The sequence below is a fragment of the Hipposideros armiger genome, unplaced genomic scaffold (genome assembly GCF_001890085.2).
Source record: "Hipposideros armiger isolate ML-2016 unplaced genomic scaffold, ASM189008v1 scaffold_142, whole genome shotgun sequence".
Classification (NCBI taxonomy): domain Eukaryota; kingdom Metazoa; phylum Chordata; class Mammalia; order Chiroptera; family Hipposideridae; genus Hipposideros; species Hipposideros armiger.
In genome coordinates, this window is record NW_017731492.1 from 1253546 (window position 1) to 1261492 (window position 7947).

Below are 7947 nucleotides of genomic sequence, written 5' to 3' on the forward strand. Positions count from 1 at the left end.
AGAACAGGTATTATATGGAAAATTTTAATGCAGAAAACTGTGAGTTCATTATAATGAATAATGAATTTTCATGTATTTTTAAGGACAGTTCTAATTGAATTTCAGAGGAGAAATTAAAAATGAGTAATGCTTATAAAAAAAGTACAGCTATCCTTTGTAAAGGACTTTCAGTTAAATTTTACTTATTCTATTTTAAATATGCAAACAATCAAACCGTGGATAACTTTGTAGCAGAGCCTACATAGATTCTGTAGAAAATTTGGTATACGAGTTGTCCCTTGACTGCAAAATTAATCAAAACGGTTGTCACATACTATATAAAATTTCTTTACTGGGACCCTGTATTCTTTAGACAATGGACCTATTTAAATGGGTTCAGATAAATTGTGTTTCCTTTATATCGGAATTTAACTGGAAAAGAAAGCATAATCACGCTATACATGTCATATTTAAAGATACGTTTTATTTAATTTGATATGATAAATTCACTTTGAGGAATCCAAATATTGTGGAAACAAAACATACAAAAGCCTACCAAGTAGTCTGGTGTCTGCTCTATATCTCATAAAATTCTAGCCTTTCATCTGTTGGAGAATATCTCTCCCTGGTGGACCCAGAGTTTGAGGGAACTCAAGGGCCCTCAAAAAAAAAAGAATGCCACAAGGTTAAAGTTACTAAAGGCAGAACCAGCTGGAGGTAAAGTGGATCCAGGCTGCGTCCTCCACTAAAGGTCAACAAGGGTAGTTAAACATAGTTCTGGTACGATTGAAGTGATAGAATAAATAACCCTAGGCATGTAATTTAATTCTCTAATCTTAGTAGTGCGTCTATATCATGTGACACTGAATTTGTGGACTATATAACCGGGAAGTTTAACTGTGTAAATAATATCTTATACTAATGTTACTAAACATCTGAAATTTTGTGTTTATCTTGAATTTAAGGTGAAATTCCACTAGTAAATTAGGACAACACCTCTGAATATTGTGATGTGATGTGATGTGATGTAATTCAATACAATACAATACAGTACAATGCAATAGTGCCATCAAGGAAAGTTGAATCTGCTACTTTAACAGGTCTCCAAGTTCCCAATTTTGCCCACCTTTCTATTAAGTTTTACTCTGTTGTGACAAGAATCTCCAATCCTAGTGTCTTGTAACCCAGGTTTATTTCCTGCTGACGTTCTTCTCCGTCACAGGTCAGCTTTGTCTTTGTTTTGTGCCTTCTTCATTTGGGAGCCAAGCTGAACCGTGTCTTCTATCGGGGACAGAAGGAAAGACGAGCTAGATAGAATCACATGATGGCTCTCAAAGCTTCTGCTCAAGCAGCAGCAGTCACTGCCCTTCCCAAGTTAAATGGCCGTGTCTGATGTCGTTGTGCATGAAGTAAAATCTATCAAAGCTGGTACCAGAAGAGAAGGTTAGCAAGCATTTTGAAAATAAAATGATCTACAAAAATTCCACCTCTTGAACTTGACTCAAAATGTTTCTAAAATTTAAATTTAATCATTTACTCACCTCCTTAAAATCAATTCATGATTTCCCATTATTACTAGGAAAAAATTCAAATTTCTTAAGGTGATTAAAAATCTTTTCACTATCTGGATCCTGTGTAACTTTCTAACTTCCTCTCTTGGTCATGTTTCCTCCCTCCTGATACTCTCAGCCTGTTCTCTTTGACTGAACCCTGCTGGCTTTCTCCAGCAAAAATTCATTAAGCCTCCTACCTTGAAGAGATTACGGAACCCATCTGTGTATTTCCATAGCGCTCGCATTTCCACTCTTAAAGTACTTATCTTATTTTAAACATTATTATATTACTTGCTCAATTATTTGTGTCCATACCCCCATATTATAAACTTAATGAGAAAAGAAAGAATTTCTGCCTAGGATCTGATGATACACTGTAGATAACATTTGTTGAATGAACGGACTGATTTTATAATGAAAATTTTGAATGACCAAATTCATATAAATTGCAAAAACACTATTGTCCATTCACATGCTGGAGAAGACAAAGGAAATACTGTTTCTATTTAAATAAGAAGAGGAAGTGTGTAAAAACAGCATTCTTAACCCAGCGTACTTCCTCAAAATTAATGCAGCTGGCTTAAATACACAAAGGTTTAGTTTAAAACAAACAAAACAATCTTGTTTGCTGAAAGCTACTTAGAGACTCTCAGGTAACAAATCACAAAGTGCTCCAGAGCTGATGGTTAAGATTCTGTTACTTTCTTAGACAAAGATAATTCTATATGACTTAGGTATTTAAAAATTGCAGTAAATTAAAAGAGACATGGAGTTTATGACAGTTCTCTTTCAGTGTTGCCCCTTGAAACATGTTCCTTTTTTTTTATACAGTCCCTTAAAACTTTTTATTTTATTTATCTTTTTACTTTATTAGTTTCAGGTGTACAAAACAACATAATGATTAGACATTTACACCCCTGACAAAGTGCTAACCCCCGAAGACTACCACCCTTCTGACATCGTATATAGCTGTTACAATACCATTGACCCATTGGCTATATTCCCTGTGCGGTATTTTACAGCTATCCAACAGTATAGTTGAAATTCAGTATTATTCTGCTTCAGCTTCAGGTGTACAGTGCAGTAGTCAGGCATCTACACAGTCTATGAAGTGATCCCCCTGATAAGTCCAGTACCCATCTAGCACCTTACATGATCTTTATAACATTATTGATTATATTCCCCATACTATACGTCACGTCCCTGTGACTATTCTGTGACTACCAGTTTGTACTTTCTAATCCCTTCACCTTCTCATCTAGCAACCATCAGTTTTTTTTCTCTGGGAACATGTTTCCATTGCTCCCTCATTAAAGTCACTCTCTTGTAAATAAATCCACAGTGACAAAATCTCTGAGTATAGACTAATTGCCAATGTAAACTGATAGTTTCATGTTCCATGAATATAGTAATTTTTTTAATGCATAGTTTAATGGCATTAAAAAATAAATTCCTGAGAGTATAAGGAAAGGTGCACAGCCATACTCTTATTGGGTGTTTTGTTGGTAGAAATAGTCTGAAGTGCTTTTTCTTACATTAACATTTTTTATTATATTTTTAGTGAATTAACATATTGCCATATAGTCTGTTGGGATATATTGTTCTATTATTTTTTGTTGGTCTTGATTAAAAAAATAAATGTTTTTGATACCATCAGCCAAAGAACATCAGAAACACTCCTGTAGGGAAACAACGTGTATTGCTTGTTTTGTTGGGTTCATGCATTTTTAATGGATATAAAAATTTTAAATATTCTGACTCAAGAATGATCCTTCTTTTTCTCTGCCAAGCAGATACCCGGGGACACCAAGCATACACACCCCCTTCGCTCCTAATAGGAAGACCCCCCACTTCTACGCTGACTCACCCTCTGTTTTCACAGATCAATAAATGTTGCTCAGGCAACCACCAAATGGACTCACTCTTTTTAAGGCTATTAGATTAACAGCTGAATAAACATATTACATATTAAAGTTAAAAAATCAACTTTATATTTAAATCATATTGTACAGTATATTCCAAATACTTCTCATAGTCAAAGTCATAGATATATTTTCTTGACAGAGAAGAACCCGATATTATTTTAAATGGCTTTCTGAACCATGAGTCTGTAACAAAGACATTTATTAAATTTCTAATAAAGTGAGCAAACAAAGCATTACAGTTTGAAAAAAAATGGAGTGCTATTCACATATATGCCCTAATCATTACAAAGGAAATGGCTTCTTTTCCTCTGCTTTGTTGTTGCTTGTTTATGGAGAGGATCACACAAATACTGAATGCTGTGATGCTCTTGAAATCAAACAACAAATGTAGTGGGAGAAAATGTATTATTTTGATATGAAAGATTTCTTTCCAAATGAATTAGGTAGAACAAACCATAGCTATTATTGACTTAAGATCAAATGTTCTCCAAAAGAAAAACAAAGTCAAGGAGTTTATTGTTCTTTTTTTTCTCCTGTAAAAACATCTTTCCCTTCAACATCTTTATTTTTCTTAGTTGTTGAAATGATAGTTCTGAATGAACCTCATATTAGATTTGATAGATGATAGATAGATCGATACATACATACATACATACATACATACATGTACATCCATGTGCGTGTGTGTGTGCACACATCCTGTTGATTCTGTTTCTCTAGAGAACCCTTTGATAACACACTAGTCTTACCTCCCTGTCTAAGGCCTTGGATCCTTTACTTTCTCACTAGAGCACGGAACTTATTTTTACATTCAAAGCAACTTTTATAGCAGTCTTTCAACTCTCCCTATACATGGTTCTCTTTTCGATAAATATATATGTTCCAGACTCCCTTTTAAAACAATACAAACAAAAACCATTAAAAAACACTTTTTTCCATTTCCATATTTTTCCTCTTTCTTTTGGTTAAGCATATTCGCATTGTCCTCACTCATTTGCCCCTGCTGTTTCAGAGACACCCAGTTCTCAAGCCACTGCAGTCTTGCTGCTATTCTTCTCATTAGAGCAACTGATAAGTATATGATGTCTTTTGAAAAGAGAAAAATCACCTTTCCCTCAAAATACGTTTACTACTAAAAGAAGGTGTTTTGCTGACATCAGCTGAAAAGCAGTGATAATCAGTATATAGTCTTGGTACCTCAGTATATAGTGTCTCAATCAGGGAACAACCTGCCTAAGTTTATACAGCAGCCCTGACTCCACAGAAAAGGTTCTATAAGGTTCAACAGCATCTCTCTGTTGCCTAACGCCACTGGGCATGTTTTACCTTTTTCTTCTTGTTGACTCGTCTTTGAATCTCTCCACATCATCAGTTTCTTTGACATTACAGATTTCTGTCTTTTTTTCCTCCATGTTTGTCTGAATGCCAAAGCTGCAATCTCACACACTGATTTCTTTAATTATTTAACAAATACCTCTTTAGAGTGTCTACCAGGGGCCAGGCGCAGTGCGGTGGCTAAGCATATGATGGTGAGCACGCACAGATACGGACTTTCTAGCTTCGTGCTGAGCATCTCTACCTGAACGTACAGTAGACTTTTCAGGCTCAAGCGTTCAGTATAAAGCTCAGGACCATTCTTTCCTCAAATGGCTTCTCCATGTAACCCTTAACTTAGTGAAGGATACCACAGTTCCCCTACTTCCTCAAACTAGAGATAAAACTATTATTTTAGACACCTCCTGCTATCAAACCCTCACAGCATAGAAGCCACCAATTAGGATCTCTGAAATTAATCACCTCACCACCAATTCCATAACCTTTATTTCAGTTCAGATTTTCATCACCTCTTTAATACAGAGGGTGCCAAAACAATGTATACACATTTTAAGAAGGCAAAAACCTGTTTTAAAATTGTAATACAATGAATGACACTCATACTCATTTGATTAATGTCATCTTTTGAGCGAACGTCATACTACACATTGCTACCATAATTCAATTCAACTTTAAAAAGTAATACATAGATAACATCTCTTACAATGTGTACATTTTTTTTTTGGCTCCCCTGGTAGACTTCCCACAGTTCTAACTCATCTCCCAGCATGTAGTTTTACCTGTTTAATCCATCTTCCACACCGCTTCCAGCCTGATAATTCTGAAATACATATAAATGCTTTCTTTTGCTTAATTCAAATAAGTTGTTCGAATTGTGAGTAGTTGAGGTTTCAGTAGCGAGAAACACAAATCGCACAGATCACAAGGAGCAGGAAGAAGGATGAGACCGTGGGCCCTCACAGGAATAGCCAGAATGTCTCCTCTGAGAGAACCCCTCCACCCAGGCGAAGCATCCTCATCCCAGGGCACAGGGAGCAGGGCCTGAGCTGGTTGTGGCCCTACTCTCTTCAACATATCTCCTCCTGAGCACCTGTAGGCAGAGACCAAAGTGCATCTGTATAGGTGTGGCCAACAGGAGGCACTGTCCTTGATGGGTGTGGAAGGAAGGGGTTTTGTTTGGAAGCTGCAACATAGTTTCTTCCAAATAATACATTAACACCTTGCTAATTGCCCCAATGACCCAAAGGCTAGGCCATGATCCTCTTTATCCTTTGGTTTCTTTTCTCTTTGCCCTCCTCTGTTTCCTCCTCCTTTTCTCTCCTTTCATCCTTCCCTTTTGGAAAACAACGGTGTAATTTTCTTCTGACACTAATTTCCTAACAAATATCATAGGTAACAAAACTCTATCAAATGAAAATCTTAAATGAGATAAATCAAAACAAAAAATGGGCATGGAGCTGGAGCCACAGTGGTTCTAACAGTTTGGAAAAACAACAACTAAAGCATCACTCTGATTAGGTAAAACTCACCTAAATACGAATAACCACTTATTTTTCTATTGAAAATACTTCTAGAACTTATTAAAAAATAAAGTCTTTTTTCCATCAGCTAATTATACAGATGAGGAATATAATGTTAGTATTTATATAGTGTCAAATCATTGCCTAGAAATAAAAATCAATTTCAGGGTTTTTATATTTTTATGTATTTTATACGCATTCAACATTTAGCTATCAACATGTTTGTGGTGGGGGGAGAAGGAATCAACTTTTCCAAATAATTAATTATGCCTATGATAAGGCTAACTTGTTTTCTACAGCCTAGCATCGGTTAGATAAGGAATTGAAATTACCTCATAAATATTAAAATTATAAGCTTAAGGAAAGAGTGTTATTTGATGCATAACCTATCTTGAAGTATCAAGCTAATGCTAAAAAAAAAAAAAAAAACAGATTAAGTGTTGCCAGTCTGTGGAAACAGTTCACCCATGAAACCCGTGTAAGGTAATACCTGCCCCAGAACACTTAACTGCAGGGAACCAGCTTATCCATCCTACAGCTACCCTAGTGCTATTGATAAATATATCCTTCCCATATAAGCTAATCCTTTTTTCCAATGTTAGTATTGGATTTTCCAAAGTATTCGTCAAAGAGTCACCAAAAACATTAATTCTAGATGTTTTATTATGATACTTTAGTCTTTGATGAAAATATTTTATGGTATATGTACATGTTTCCCTCTATCCCAATGCCTTTCATATAGTAACTATCCAGTAAGCCCTTTTGAGAAAAAAATAACTGAGTGAATTATTTACTTACCTCTTAAGCAATGATTTGCTTACATTTGCTTAACCTTGCATGTTTTTAAATTTATCTGAGAATACCTAGCCAAAAATTTTAATGCAAGCATGCACAGGTATGTATTTTCATAAGTTTTCAAGCTTCTGAGCCTCAAGGTTTCTGTTGTATTGCTTGCTCTCAAGTAAGGAAAATGCATTGTGTTGCATTGAGGAAACTAATCATTTTGATTAGTTCAAACCATATGACAGGCTTTAAAAAGTATTAAGAAAATTGTAAGAAGTTTTTGCATAGCCAGACATTTTATTGTAATTATTTTTATTAATGAGTGGAAAAATATTTTGCTAGTTTCTATTTGTAGAAAGATGAACATTTTACTATCCTACAGTTTGAGGGGCTCTACCATTGTATACTAAACTTTATGAATAGCCAAGTATTATTTTGTTCATGTCATTTCTATTTGGGGTTTTTAAATCTGTCTTGTAAGAGAGTTTAAAATACAGTGCTCTTAGATCCCCTTCCCTGTTTATCTTGACTTCTGGTGATGAAATTTTCTGTTGTGTTAGATATGAGTCCCATCTGTTTTTAAATATCAACTCATCAGCTAGTTATTAATTTAAATCCCACTGAATATTGCTGGAAGCTGACCAGTGTGTTCACAGCATGACACTGAGACACATCAAAATGACACATGTTGCAATAATTCTGGGAGCTAATGTCCACAGGCAGCGACTATAATTGTTCTTCACACTAGCAGACATTTTCTATTTCTCTAGAGGAAATTCTTAACATATGCATTTTAATTGGATTTAAGAAATGATATAATGATGTAGAAGATGGCAGCACAGTTTATAACAC